The following is a 15,113-nucleotide window of genomic DNA, read 5'->3' on the forward strand; positions in this document are numbered from 1 at the left end:
GTGATAGTTACCCCTTATTACCCCATATCCCACCGCTACTTGGGAGTGAAAAGAGAGAAGCCAAGTGCCGGAATAGGCGCATCTTACAGATGTGCCTTTTCTGGGGTGGCTGGGGGCAGATGTTTTTAACCAGGGGGGGGCCAATAACCATGGTCCCTTTCTAGGCTATTAATATCTGCCCTCAGTCACTGGCTTTCCCACTCTGGCGGAGAAAATTGCGCAGGAGCCCACCCCAGTTTTTTCCATGATTTAACCCTTTATTTTAACACCTAGAGCTCCCAAATTTTGCACACACAAGCTACTAACATTATTATTGAGGAATATGTAAAAATATAAGGGATATGAAATGGTTTATGGATCTCATATACTTTGAAGAACCTAGAATATAAGACATAATTTCAGTTGTTTCACACTTTTTTGTTAAGTATATAATTCCACATGTGTTAATTCATAGTTTTGATACCTTCAGTGTGAATGTACAATTTTCATAGTCATGAAAATACAGAAAAATCTTTAAATGAGGTGTGTCCAAACTTTTGGTCTGTACTGTATATATATATACACTCACCGGCCACTTTATTAGGTACACCTGTCCAACTTCTTGTTAACACTTAATTTCTAATCAGCCAATCACATGGCGGCAACTCAGTGCATTTAGGCATGTAGACATGGTCAAGACAATCTCCTGCAGTTCAAACCGAGCATCAGTATGGGGAAGAAAGGTGATTTGAGTGCCTTTGAACGTGGCATGGTTGTTGGTGCCAGAAGGGCTGGTCTGAGTATTTCAGAAACTGCTGATCTACTGGGATTTTCACGCACAACCATCTCTAGGGTTTACAGAGAATGGTCCGAAAAAGAAAAAAAATCCAGTGAGCGGCAGTTCTGTGGGCGGAAATGCCTTGTTGATGCCAGAGGTCAGAGGAGAATGGGCAGACTGGTTCGAGCTGATAGAAAGGCAACAGTGACTCAAATCGCCACCCGTTACAACCAAGGTAGGCCTAAGAGCATCTCTGAACGCACAGTGCGTCGAACTTTGAGGCAGATGGGCTACAGCAGCAGAAGACCACACCGGGTACCACTCCTTTCAGCTAAGAACAGGAAACTGAGGCTACAATTTGTACAAGCTCATCGAAATTGGACAGTAGAAGATTGGAAAAACGTTGCTTGGTCTGATGAGTCTCGATTTCTGCTGCGACATTCGGATGGTAGGGTCAGAATTTGGCGTAAACAACATGAAAGCATGGATCCATCCTGCCTTGTATGGAGCATCTTTGGGATGTGCAGCCGACAAATCTGCGGCAACTGTGTGATGCCATCATGTCAATATGGACCAAAATCTCTGAGGAATGCTTCCAGCACCTTGTTGAATCTATGCCACGAAGAATTGAGGCAGTTCTGAAGGCAAAAGGGGGTCCAACCCGTTACTAGCATGGTGTACCTAATAAAGTGGCCGGTGAGTGTATATATATATATATATATATATATATATATATGTATGTAAATAGACTGTATATATGTTTTCACGAATATTTGAGCCCATGGATCCATTATGTGTCCATATTGTAAGGTTGTGAGAAAAAAAACATAGTACGGATGCCATACGGATTACATACGGAGGATGACATGCATAAAATACGCAGCCACACCTTGCCTACGGATGACGTACGGAACACTGTTCAGGGAACATTTCTGTGTATTTGATCCGTAAAAAATGGACCATATTTTTATACGTTGTGTGTGACGCCGGCCTTAGGGTAAGTTCACGCTAAGAGTTTTTTCGTCATTTTTTTTTTCTGCAGCAAAACCTGATCTCTTGGCAGGAAAGAAGCTGCAGAAAAAAAAGCATGTTTTCATTGTTTTTTCTTGCCTTTTTTGTGTGCTTTTTGCTGTGTTTTGGCATGCTAGATTGCTCTCTTGTGAATGCTGATAAAGTTTAGTGTTGGAAAAAAAGACATATTCCATAAAATCAGGTTTTGGCACAAAAAAAGCAGCAAAGCCTGATACCTGGTTATTCTTCTGGTGTTCTCCCTAGGCTACACAGTTTCAAAACTTAAACGGACTCTGACAGCAAGTTTTTGCTACCGCATTTGAGAGCAGCATGATATAGGGGCAAACACACTGATTCCAGTTATGTGTCACATACTGTGCTGCTTGCTGTAGTCTTGAATAAAAACTGCTTTATCTGCTGCAGATCTAGCAGAGCTCAGAATGCTGAGCCCTGTATAACCCCGCCCACACCACTGATTGGCAGCTTTCTGTGTACACTGTGCATATGCAGAAACCTGGTAAACGGTGGTGGGGGCTTAGCACGCACTTTGGAATCACAATTAAATTACAGTAAATTTTGATTTCGTTGTTATTACGTTTGACGCTATGTTTTTCTCTCTGTTTGATGTGGGCAGGAGATTTCTATAAATCCCATCCACTTCACTAGAACTGTAAGAAGCTGCGTTTTTGGCGCAGCAAAAATACACAGAGTCAAAAACGCTCCAAAAGTTCATTGAGAGAACGCAGCCTTAAAACGTCTCTGCGGCAGCCATAATGGACGCTCACACTTCACCTCTGCATTGTGTGTCGACAGTGCTGCATAGTGTAATGAATGGGAGCTAATTGACAGAGAACTGTCACAGGCTATTATTGCCCCTGGGAAAGTGATGGAGCACAGCCCTCTCCTCGTAAAACCAGACAGTAGCACAGAGGCAGCACACAGCCGTACCTATGTGTGCAGTGTCACTACCCTGATAATTGGAGACAGAATTCTGGCACGTTTTATTTAGAAAATCATTAATTATTTCTCTTCTACAGACTAACACAGAGTGGCCACTTTTTCATTAGGACTGTAGCGATTATGACATTAAACCCCTTAAATAACCACAATGCCTCCCTCCTGGTAACAGAAGCTCCAATAAAGCACTGGATACGTGACTCTTTTATTCTTTAAAAATTTTTTTTAATTAAACCATAAAACATTTGTAACATCCAGAATCTGAAATGGTGTGCAGCACCCGGAGGGCAAGTTCGTCTTCAGCTGCATAATCTCCAAACTGATAAATTTTACCGCCAGGAAGGGGCTCGTGTAAACCCACTCCGAGCCCTGACCCCCACTCAACAACAATGAAGGCTCTCAACCCCATCCTGAAGGCCCGATAGGAATATGTCCAGGCCAATGTCGTTCAAATGAACGCCGTCCTGCCTCATCACATGGCTTTAATCCCCTTCCAATTACCTATGGCGTACCACCACCCCAGATTTGGATCAGACAAAATAGGAAATGTAGCAATTTACCGTTCTATGGGCTTTCTTCACAGCGAAGGCGTCACTGGCACTCTGCCACGTAACCCACGGGATTGTTTCACACCTTACCAATATAACTTCAGAGAAAAAAAACGATATGGTCCAAATCCTCACACATAAGCATCAACACTTCTGCCATTTTCAGGAAGCATAAATTGTTCCCTCCTGTATGTTTTACCAAAATAATAGGGAGCAAGCAATCCTGCTGAATTCCATCACCTCTGACATTTGTGACCGTGTAATGCTGCGAATCCCTCTGCACATCACCTCAATATCCCAGAAGCCCAAGTTATTTCCACAGGATCTGCAAGCAGCTGTCTGTGCCACCCCAAAAATGTATGAATGCCCCAGTAACTACAATGTTGGACGCCGAGAACCTGAAAAATTAAAACAACAGTTCAACAGCTCCGTGCAGATATAACCCGCAAAACACTCTGACTTTCCAGCAGCCACAGTAACATAGTGACATAGTTTGCAAGGCTGAAAAAAGACATGTGTCCATCCAGTTCAGCCTATATTCCATCAGAATCCCCAGATCTACGTCCTTCTAAAGAACCTAATAACTGTAAGATACAATATTATGATCCCGGAAGACATCCAGGCCTCTCTTGAACCCCTCGACTGAGTTCGCCATCACCACCTCCTCAGGCAAGAAATTCCAGATTCTCACTGCCCTAACAGTAAAGAATCCTCTTCTATGTTGGTGGAAAAACCTTCTCTTGTATATGTTCCCTCAGGGTTGAGCTCCTCATTGGCCAAGTCTGCTGGTGGAGCTCCCCCACTGCCGCAGGGCCGAAGGGGTACCCGGTACCGGGCCTCGGAGTCTCTGTTCTGGGGTTGTCACGGTGGCTAGACCCGGTCCGTGACCCTGCTGAGGGGCGTCCAATGAAAGGTGTAGATGGTGATGATGTTGTGGTGGTGCGGTGCAGGTCGCAGTAAATAACAAGGACACCAGGTTGCAGTCTCTTTACCTCTTTACTGAAGGCTTCAGGATCCTCAATCCGGAATACGGTTAACCGGGCTGCGTAAGTCCGGCCGGTCCGATGGCACCTCCAGGGTTCCCTTTGCAGGTGGAAATCTGTGCCTACCTTCTAGCGCTTGTGTGTTGTGGTCCTCCCCTGCTGTGCTTACGGGATAGTCCCCACAACTGTTGTGTCTGTTTCTGAAGTTCCCTCACAACTCGATTATGATGTTCTGCTTTGTCCCCCAGATGATATGGCTAGGACGCACCCGTATGACGGGTAGGCTCGGAGGTCTTCCGGGACCCTAGAGTCGCCCCTCTCCAGTTGTTGCCCCCTATGTCTTCTTAGGTGATTTGAGTGAGACAGCCCACCTATAACTGACTGTCCTGCCGTAGGTTTGAAGTAAGGCCTGGAGCTCAATACTTCCTCGGTGTTCCGGCCACCGGCTGCGCGCCTCAGTAGGATGTTGCCTCGACTTACAGCACGACTCCTACTGGTGTTTCTCCTTGTTGCGTTGATCTCGTTTCTCACTCAGCACAATAAACCTCGCTTCTTGTCCTTTCTTGGGGTACCGCCGCAGTGAAGGGCAGGCGTGGTCCCGTAACGTTCTTTCTGTTCGCTAGGCCTCTGTCAGGATCCCACCCCTGACAGGGACCCTCTGCATCTTCCCCTACAACACCCTCTGCCACAGGATGTTGCCTGGTTCCAACCCAGTCAGCTTTCTAACTAACTTTCTATCTAACCCCCAGTTTTACCAGATTGTGAGGAGTGGCCTAATACATAGCACCCTTAGCTCCCCCTGGAGGCCAGACTGTGAAGTGTATTGGTGTCTGTGATACCTGGTCAGGTGAACTCCTTCAGTGCCATCAGACGTACCATAGCCCCCCTTAGCGGCGGAGCATCAGTACTGCAACGACCAGGACTCTGGGGCGCTGCACTGGTACTGGTGAAGAGGCAAATTGAGCGCAAAACGTGTGTATTTATTATGGGATAGTGCAAACAATCACATAAACCGAGGGGGAGGGGGGGTGTCTACAGGAAAGTGTATTCACACCAACAGCCAGATAGGCAACACCTAGTGGGAGAGTCAAAAGGAGAAGCTGACCACCACTTGTTAGAACCAGCAATGTGCAGGAGCAAATTTAACTTCAATTACACCAGCTAACAAAGTAAGGGACAGAGCGAGCCACGAGGGAGGAACTTTTACCCCCTTGCTCTTCAAACAAATTCACTCTGCAGTCGGGGACCCCTTCAATACTTGGCTTGTGGTCCTCAGATTTCCACATTGAGTAGTGAGTTGGACCTTCTTTGAAATTGTTTAGTAGAAATATTGGCCTCTGTGTTATGAAGCACTGATGCACTTTGAAAATACAGTTTTACCTTGTTCCAAAGATGCTATAAAACGATTAAAGGGGTTGTCCAAGTTTTTGCATCCCACGAGCTTCACCTACATCAAGAGTTACCAGTGAATATTCAGTACTCTAAATTGCAGACATCCTATATTTTTCCATTTTTGGTGGATTGCATGACATTTTGGATTTGAGGACTGCTCAGTGTCAATTTGCCAGAAGTAGATTTAGATTCTATAAATTAGAAGATTTTGTCAATTAGGCTGCAGCTATTAGATCATCATCAGCAGTCACCAAATGGCTGAGTCTTGCCAGATGCAGCTACAAGAAGTGGGATTATAAAACGTCAGGGTTTGAAAAGAACATTAACAACATCTGTCATATCTGACAGAAGCTTTACAGAACATAAAAGCCTCTCTGTCCCTTTTCCTAGATATCAAAGCAAAGTAAGGAAATTAATAAGTTGACTAGACTTGGCTGTTTCTGTGCCTCTAAAAGACTTCAAAGGAGGTGACCACATAGATGCAGCGAATACCCTGCTGGTAAGGAAGCATCGCATTTCTTAAGGTCTACCGTTCAATTTGGTATCAAAGTGAAGATTAGTGTTGAGCATTCCGATACCGCAAGTATCGGGTATCGGCCGATATTTGCGGTATCGGAATTCCGATACCGAGTTCCGATATTTTCTGCACATCGGATACCGGAAACGGAAGTTCCCATAATTCAAACTGCCTAATTCAGCCAATGAGGAATGATTACAAGTGTGGGCACATCCTGTTCTGCATGGTGGGCATGTAACTACTGGCAAGGTTGTGATTGGCTGCTGAAATGATGTCATGATGCACTATAAAAATCGCTGCCGCCATTTCGGGCTCACTCTGCTGTGAATTCAGTTAGGGACAGGACGCTATGTTCTGACTGAGGGCCAGTTTAGAGATAGCGATTTGCTTCATTGTGCTTTACCCAGGCTAATTTAGCAACCGCTGTGTGAGAACCTTGCTTTTGCCTTGCAGCGCTGTTCACAGCTGTCTGCAAGGTCTCTGTGTGTGTGAGTGCACATCGCTCTGTAGTCTGTCTGCAGCCATAGCTGGTTGTAGTAACTTCAGGGTGCGTCATGCCTCATACTGTTCTATCCATTGTCCTTTTTGCCAAATAGTGCAGCCTTCTGCACATTTTTTCAAATATTTCCTATTAGTGGCTTTCCATCCGTATCCAGCAAAATATTGGAAAAACACTACATAGGATAACATAGAGGAGGTTTTTTGGGCCTTGCAGCGCCGTTTACGGCTGTCTGCACGGTCGCTGTGTGAGTGCACATCGCTCTGTAGTCTGTCTGCAGCCACAGTCGGTTGTAGTCACTTAAGGGTGCGTCACAGCCTCATACAGTTGAATCCATTGTCCTTTGTTGCCAAATAGTGCAGCCTGCTGCACATTTTTTCAAATATTTCCTATTAGTGGCTTTCCATCCGTATCCAGCAAAATTTTGGAAAAACACTATATAGGATAACAGAGAGGAGCTTTTTTGGGCCTTCCAGCGCCGTTTACGGCTGTCTGCACGGTCGCTGTGTGAGTGCACATCGCTCTGTAGTCTGTCTGCAGCCACAGCCAGTTGGAGTCAGCTCAGGGTACGTCACAGCCTCATACAGTTAAATCCATTGTCCTTTTTTGCCAAATAGTGCAGCCTGCTGCACATATTTTCAAATATTTCCTATTAGTGGCTTTCCATCCGTATCCAGCAAAATTTTGGAAAAACACTATATAGGATAACAGAGAGGAGGTTTTTTGGGCCTTGCATCGCCGTTTACGGCTGTCTGCACGGTCTTTGTCTGACTGAAGCTCACTCAGTAGTCAGTTCTGCAACTAAAAAAAAAAACGTTCACCAAACACACCACTTTACAGTTATGTAGGCCACATTGGCTCATATTAAAGTCTAGTCCACACTCTAGAAAATCAGTGTTTCTTATACCTGTTAGGAGCTGTTCAGGAATAAGCGCACTAAGCCCTTAGTAGTACTTTTCTGCTTATCTTTATCAGTCAACCAAGATGAAGAAGGCAGGGAGTAAGGCACGTGGGCGTGGGCGCAGAGCAGGGAGAGGACGTGGGGATTCTGTGCCTGCTGCGGGCACCGGTGACTCATCATCACCCAGTTTCAGCAGGGAACAGTCCTTCATGCGCAGCTTTGTCGGAGAGCGCCGTACACCGCTGCTGCATGAAGACCAAATTGAAGCCGTTGTCGGATGGATGGAAGCTAATGCATCGACTTCAATTAGTACCACATCCTCTCAGGCACAGAGCACTGGAGAGCACCCATCTGTCTCTTCACCACCTGCCAAATTGCCCAGGCAGTCAGAGAGCCCAGGACAGGAGCCGTCTCTACTTCTGTTCTCTGAATCTCTTGGCTTGGAAACTGGGGGCCAGCCAAGCAGCATTGGAGAAATGGAAGAAGAGGCAGTATGCAGTGATGCCCAACAGCTTTGTCTCTCTGACTCTGAAGAGGCGGGTGGGCCAGTGCCTCCGGTCAGCACACCTCAGTACGCAGCTGATGATGAGACTCAGGTGCCACTTTCTGGTGCGTACTGTGCTGCCGAGACTACCCAGGAGAAGCAGTTGGTGGAAGAGGGGAGTGTAGATGATGAGGTCCTGGACCCATCATGGCGTGAGGTACAGGAAGGTGGTGGGAGCAGCTCTGAGGAAGAGAATCCCCGAACGGCCCAAAGAGGGAGGGGGAAGACTGCGGAGCCTGTAGCCTCCACTTTGGCACCCGTTAGAAGCATGTCTCTTCCAAAAGCCAAAACGGGTGCTCCCAAGACTTGCAGTGCCTGGTCCTTTTTTGACACAGTTGCAGATGACATTTGCTTTGTCAAATGCAAGGTGTGTCATCAGAAAGTCAAACGAGGGAAAAATGTCAGCAACCTCAATGCCACAAATATGTGGAAACATGTGCGGAGCAGGCACGCGGTGGTGTTACAAAAACACACTGAAAACCTAGGCCAACCAACAGCGGCACCTACCACCTCTTCAGCTCGTGTTGTTGCCTCTTCCTCCAGCTCACACACAGCTGGTTCGGCTTCCTCACAGGAACGCCATGGAAGAACCTCTGGCACTGTTGTCCAGAGACCCACTATAATTCCACCCACAGCACCACGTTCCCAGTCATCCTCACAGTCCCAGCCCAGTCTACAGCCATCGGTAGCACAGGCATGGGAGAAAAAGCAGCCATTCTCGGCAAACCACCCCCGAGCACAGGCTCTGAATGCTGGCATTGCAAAACTACTGTCCCTTGAAATGCTCTCATTCAGGCTGGTGGAGACTGACAGCTTCCGTAACTTGATGGCATTGGCAGTCCCACAATACAACGTGCCCAGCCGCGTTTATTTCAGCAGGCAAGCCGTCCGTGCCCTGCACAAGCATGTGGAGGGACACATAAAACACGCGCTACTGAACGCCGTCAGTAGCAAGGTCCACCTCACCACCGATGCGTGGACCAGTCACCATGGACAGGGGCAATACCTTTCCCTCACTGCCCATTGGGTTAATGTTGTTGAACCGGGTACAGATCGTGCGAGTGGCGCAGGACGTGTTCTGCCAACTCCAAGGATTGCAGGAATCCAGTCTGTACGCATTGACTCCTCCTCATACACAAGTACCTCAGAATCATCGCTGCAGGAGCCGTCACAGTCCACCTCCACATGGACCCGTGAACGTTTACCTGTTATGACCGATATGACCACAGCCGTGGCCAAACGTCAACAGGCCATCTTGAAATTAATTTCTTTGGGGAATCGAAGCCACACAGAGCAGGAGCTTTGGAATGCCATCAAGCAGGAGAGCGACGTGTGGTTTGTGCCAGCGAATCTCCAGCCAGGCATGGTAGTGTGTGACAATGGCCAAAATCTGGTGGCAGCTCTGGGCCTAGGCAACCTCACTCACATCCCATGTCTGGCACATGTGCTCAACTTGGTCGTGCAGAGTTTTTTGAGGGACTATCCGGATCTTGATGCACTGCTGCACAAGGTCCGCCTAGAGTGTGCTCACTTGCGGCGTTCCAGCATGGCAAGATCGAGCATTGCAGCTCTGCAGCGCCGATTCCACCTTCCGGAACATCGCATCATATGTGACCTACCCACCAGGTGGAATTCCACGTTACATATGTTGGAGCAGTTGTGTGCGCAGCAGCAAGCAGTAATGGAGTACCAGCTGCATCAGGCGCAAAGAAGTCGCACTCCGCGCCGTTCAGACTTCACAACCACATTGTGGGCCACTATGAAGGACGTCTGCCAGGTTTTGCGTCCCTTCGATTATTCCACGTGGATGGCGAGTGCAGATGGTGCACTAGTCAGCATGACTGTCCCCCTTATCTGCCTGCTTCAACAAACACTGCAAGCGCTAAGGCATGATGTTGTGGAAGAGGTGGAGGATGAGGAGTCACCATTTCCATCAGCTTCTGGACAGTCAGCGCTACGTGGTTCCTCACAAAGGCGTAGGCAGGGGACACTTTGTGAGGAGGATGAGGAGGAGTCAATGGAGGAGGAAGACATCCGTCCAGAGGAGGGAGTTACACAATTGTCCAGTAGTCAGTGTGTACAGCGAAGGTGGGGTGATGAAGAGCGGGCAGAGATCACGCCTCAAGCAGGGGACAGCATTTCTTGGCCAGTTGGCAGTCTGCAGCACATGGTTGATTACATGCTGCAGTGCCTGAGAAACGACCGCCGCATCGCCCACATTCTCAACATGGCTGATTATTGGATGTACACCCTCCTCGATCCTCGCTACCGGGACAACTTACAAAGCCTCATCGCACCGTTGAATCGGGAGCGTAAAATGCGGGAGTACCAAGACACACTGGTGAATTCCATCATCTTCTCCAGTCCAACTGAGAGCAGTGCTGCTAGTGCTTTACAAAGCAGCTCAGTGCGTCAAGGCAGTGGAGGAGGCTCTGCACAAAGAGGGAGCAGAAGCAGTGCCTCTGCCCAAGGCAAGACCAGTATGGCCCAACTGTGGCACAGTTTTGTGTGCCCGCCACAAATGTCTACACCATCACAGGCGGCTCCAGTCAGCAGGAGGCAACGGTTCTGTCAGATGGTGACAGACTACATGTCTGGCCCTCTTACTGTACTCCCAGACGGCTCTTCCCCTTTCAAGTTTTGGGTCTCTAAGCTGGATACATGGCCAGAGATAAGCCAGTATGCATTGGAGGTGCTGGCTTGCCCTGCGGCTAGTGTATTATCGGAACGCGTCTTTAGTGCTGCGGGTGGTGTACTAACAGACCGTCGCATGCGACTATCCTCCGATAACGTTGACCGTCTTACTTTTCTGAAAATGAACCAGGCCTGGATCTCGCAGGAATTCGCCACTCCTCTTCCTGAATAAATAATTGGGTGTCTACAGTATCCAGGTCTCCCATTGTGTTCATCTTTCTACCACCTGAACTGTAATCCCTGGGCTCCAACAATGCCTGTTGATGCTCAGAAGTGCCGTCTGCACAGTCAAAACACACGACCCAGTGTTATTGGGTTTCAGTAACGCCAGCTGCTCCCCAGCTGTGTAGCCGGCAACGTGTCCTGCGACCGCCACGCTGACACAAAAACTGAAATTTAAGGGAACCTTTCCCCCCCCGTCAGCGTTTGTTACTGAAAGAGCCACCTTGTGCATCAGTTATGCTGCACAAGGAAAAGGTAGTTCTTTTAGTTGTGCTCCTTGCACACGCTGAACTTAACACTTATAAAATGTGTCCACTGATACCGTAAAACCGTCCCGGAGGTGGGACTTTCCTTCGTAATGTAACGCAGCACAGCCGTCATCCCTACCCCCTTGGCGCCTTGCGTCGCCTCCTTAGCGTTGTTTTAATCTGTCCCGTAGCCTGCGCTGCTATGTTCAACCTTGGCCATGCGCTGTTTGCGCTGCCCGTCTTCTGACATCATTTGGTGTCAGGTGGACTGGGCCTGTGCGGCCGCGCTGCCCGAGATCCCGCCTCGCAGTGTCTTCTGATTTCGTCATACTGCGGGCCTGGGACCCATGGGCATGCGCAGTGCATATCTTCACCTCAGGCTCTCACTCATCTCCCTCCGCCTTCTTCAGACTGTGCGCCGTCAGCTGATCCCTAATAGCATGCCACGGCCATGACGCCGCACAGTCTGCCGTGGCTAGGAGTGCTTATTGACCCTGCAGCCCGCCTTCTGGAAATGATGGCGTTATAAGCATCCCGGACCGTGAAGGGGGCAGATTTTCAGCAGGCGCCCCGGGGATGATTTTTAGAGGCCGGCCGGCAGAAGTAACATCTTTTTCGGCAAAGAAGCTTGTGTAACTAACCCAATCAGATGGCTGCCCAGGACCCCAATTCAGGACTGGGAAGGAGCGGGAGGGAATTGGGGGTGTTTTCCTGCTAAGACACAGAAATAATCATAATAATAAGACAAACAGGAGAGTCTGATGCATGGTGGCGCTGAGGCTGCAGGGCCAAATAGGTGTGGCCACTTGCAAGCATATGTGTGTGCTCGCTTGCGTGTGAGTGTGCGCTTCCTAGGTGTGGCACGCTGTAGACAGTGAAAGGGGTTGTTCCTTTCAATAAAAGTTCATCCCAGCTTGCAGGCTATTAGAAAGCAACAAACCGCCCTGTACTCACCCTACCCGGGTACACCGGAGAGTCTCAGCGCTGCTCTAGGTCTGTGGCATTGGTTGCGACGCTGACGTCACGTCGTCAGCCGATCAGTGAGCTCAGCGGCTCTGAGCGGGGCGTTCTGGCTACAAACCCTTTAAGGGAGACAGCAAAAAAGTGAAGAGAAAGAAAAGCACAAAAGGGCCTCTTGCTGAGCACTGGACAGGACAGGACAGGACAGGACAGGGCAGCCAGACTGCAAAGTAGAAAAGCAGCAAGTGAGAGGCCTGTCTCTGCCTACAGCCACACCACCCTGAACACGGCCACACCACCCTGAACACGCCTGATCTCAGAAGCTAAGCAGGGTTGGGCCTGGTTAGTACTTGGATGGGAGACCGCCTGGGAATACCAGGTGCTGTAGGCTTTTGCTTTTTCCTTCCTTCCACCAGCAGGGGTCACTCTCCTCTATGCCTTTTTTCCATTTCCTTTCACAAGGGCACACATGCTTCTTTCTTCTTGTCATTTGCTTTCACTCTTGCGCTATTCCATCCTTGCAAAATGCCAGCATCCTTCTCATCACCGTGGGCCTCCAGCATTGTTGCTTATTTACTTTTAATACTAGGCTTCTTTTCAACAGGACCAGCACCTCCTGCGGGCTTGGAAGCAATCGCCGACAACCTGGTGGCCAGTTTACAGGCCAAAGCAAGCAGAACACCTTTGCAGGCAACACGACCCCCCTGAAGAGCAGCTCATAGTCACTCGCAACCATCTCACCCTCTTCCTTCATTCGCTCCTGGACGTCTCGATCCGCCTCAAGTTGCGGCTCCAGCTTGCTCTTTCTGTCACGTCCCCCCCCCAGATGAATGGTTTAGCCTGCAGGAGACCCTGCGTCGAGCCATTTTTAAAGACACCTGATGCTCAGGCCCTGCTGCGGCAGGTGTTTCACTGCAAAACAAACAACGCCTATAGGGGCAGCCCAGCCTTTGCATGGGCCCTTCGGAGCCCGCCTCCACATGGTCCGAGTTCTCGCCACCACGCGAGCCTGAGGAAGGCTGGCCAAGCAGCGTCTACTGGCCACACCACCCTGGATACGCCCGATCTCATCTGATCTCGGAAGCAAAGCAGGGCTGGGCTTGGACAGTACTTGGATGGGAGACCTCCTGGGAACACCAGGTGCTGTAGACAGTTTTGATGACATTTTGCCCCCTTGCCCAGCTCGTTTAGTATAGAGCGGCGCCTTGCCAGACACCGACCTTACGTGACCTAAAGGCTGGAAGCCCCAAGCCCCACAAGGCCTCTGAGACTGTTTACAGCTAAGGACGCTACCCTGCCGCCTCCTCGCATGCCTCACAGTGAGATCCCTGCCGTGGCTAGGAGTGCTTATTGACTCCGCAGCCCGCCTTCTGGAAATGATGGCGTTATAAGCATCCAGGACCATGAAGGGGGCAGATTTTCAGCAGGCGCCCCGGGGATGATTTTTAGAGGCCGGCCGGCAGAAGTAACGTCTTTTTCTGCAAAGAAGCTTGTGTAACTAACCCAATCAGATGGCTGCCCAGGACCCCAATTCAGGGCTGGGAAGGAGCGGGAGGGAATTGGGGGTGTTTTCCTGCTAAGACACAGAAATAATCATAATAATAAGACAAACAGGAGAGTCTGACGCATGGTGGCGCTGAGGCTGCAGGGGCAAATAGGTGTGGCCACGTGCAAGCATATGTGCGTGCTCGCTTGCGTGTGAGTGTGCGCTTCCTAGGTGTGGCACGCTGCAGACAGTGAAAGGGGTTGTTCCTTTCAATAAAAGTTCATCCCAGCTTGCAGGCTATTAGAAAGCAACAACCCGCTATGTACTCACTCTACCCGGGTCCACCGGAGAGTCTCAGCGCTGCTCTAGGTCTGTGGCATTGGCTGCGACGCTGACGTCACGTCGGGAGCCGATCAGTGAGCTCAGCGGCTCTGAGCGGGGCGTTCTGCCTACAAACCCTTTAAGGGAGACAGCAAAAAAGTGAAGAGAAAGGAAAGCACAAAAGGGCCTCTTGCTGGGCATTGGACATGCAGCGCCCCAGAGTCCTGGTCGTTGCAGTACTGTCGCTCCGCCACTAAGGGGAGCGATGCTACGTCTGATTGCACTAAAGGAGTTCACCTGACCAGGTATCACAGTAACACATTACACTTCACACCAGGGGGAGCAAAGGTTTCTATGTATTAGGCCACTCCTCACACTCTGGTAAAACTGGAGGTGCAAAAGGAGGTGAGTGAGAGGCAAAGATATGCACTGCGCATGCCCATGGATCCCAGGCCCGCGGTGTGATTACATTAGACGACACAGCGAGGTGGGATCCCGGGCAGCGCGACCGCACAGGCACAGCCCGCCTGACACCAAGTGATGTCAGAAGACGAGCAGCGCTAACTGCGCATGACCGAGGTTGAACATAACAGCGCAGGCATGGTGACAGATTCCAACAACGCTGAGGATGCGGCGCACACCGCCAAGGGTGTAGGAATAATGTCAGTGCTGCGTCCCACCACGAAGGAAAGTCCCACCTCCCGGACGATTTCACGGTATCAGGGGACACATTTTATAAGTGTTTAGTTCGGCGTTTGCAAGGAGCATAATTAAAAGAGCCACCTTTTCCTTTTGCAGCATTTGTGATGCACAAGTTGGCTCTTTCAGCTACAAACGCCTGGGGGGGGGGGGGTTAAAGGTTCCCTTTCAACTTGCTCCAAGTAGGCCTCAGCCTACACTCGGCTCCTCCTACTTACCCTGGGCTCTAACACCGCCAGTTGGTGCTCGGAAGTGCTGGCTGCAGTGTGTCAGTGGGGTTCAGTAACGCCAGCTGTTCCCCTGCTGTGTAGCCGGCATCGTGTCCTGCAAACGCCACGCAGACACAACAGATCTAAAACTGCCTCCAGTGCAGG

General features: G+C 49.6%; 1 non-coding gene and 1 pseudogene across 1 annotated transcript; both read left to right on the top strand.

Annotated features, from left to right (window-relative positions):
- Positions 1–12,495: 12,495 nt before the first annotated feature.
- Positions 12,496–12,624, top strand: LOC143784039 (5S ribosomal RNA; annotated as a pseudogene).
- A 641-nt stretch (positions 12,625–13,265) lies between these two features.
- LOC143783825 (5S ribosomal RNA) lies at positions 13,266–13,385 on the top strand. The gene has a single exon (XR_013217491.1). It is a non-coding gene; the product is annotated as a 5S ribosomal RNA (ribosomal RNA).
- The last annotated feature ends 1,728 nt before the right edge of the window (positions 13,386–15,113 follow it).

Source organism: Ranitomeya variabilis, chromosome 6 (genome assembly GCF_051348905.1).
Source record: "Ranitomeya variabilis isolate aRanVar5 chromosome 6, aRanVar5.hap1, whole genome shotgun sequence".
Lineage (NCBI taxonomy): Eukaryota > Metazoa > Chordata > Amphibia > Anura > Dendrobatidae > Ranitomeya > Ranitomeya variabilis.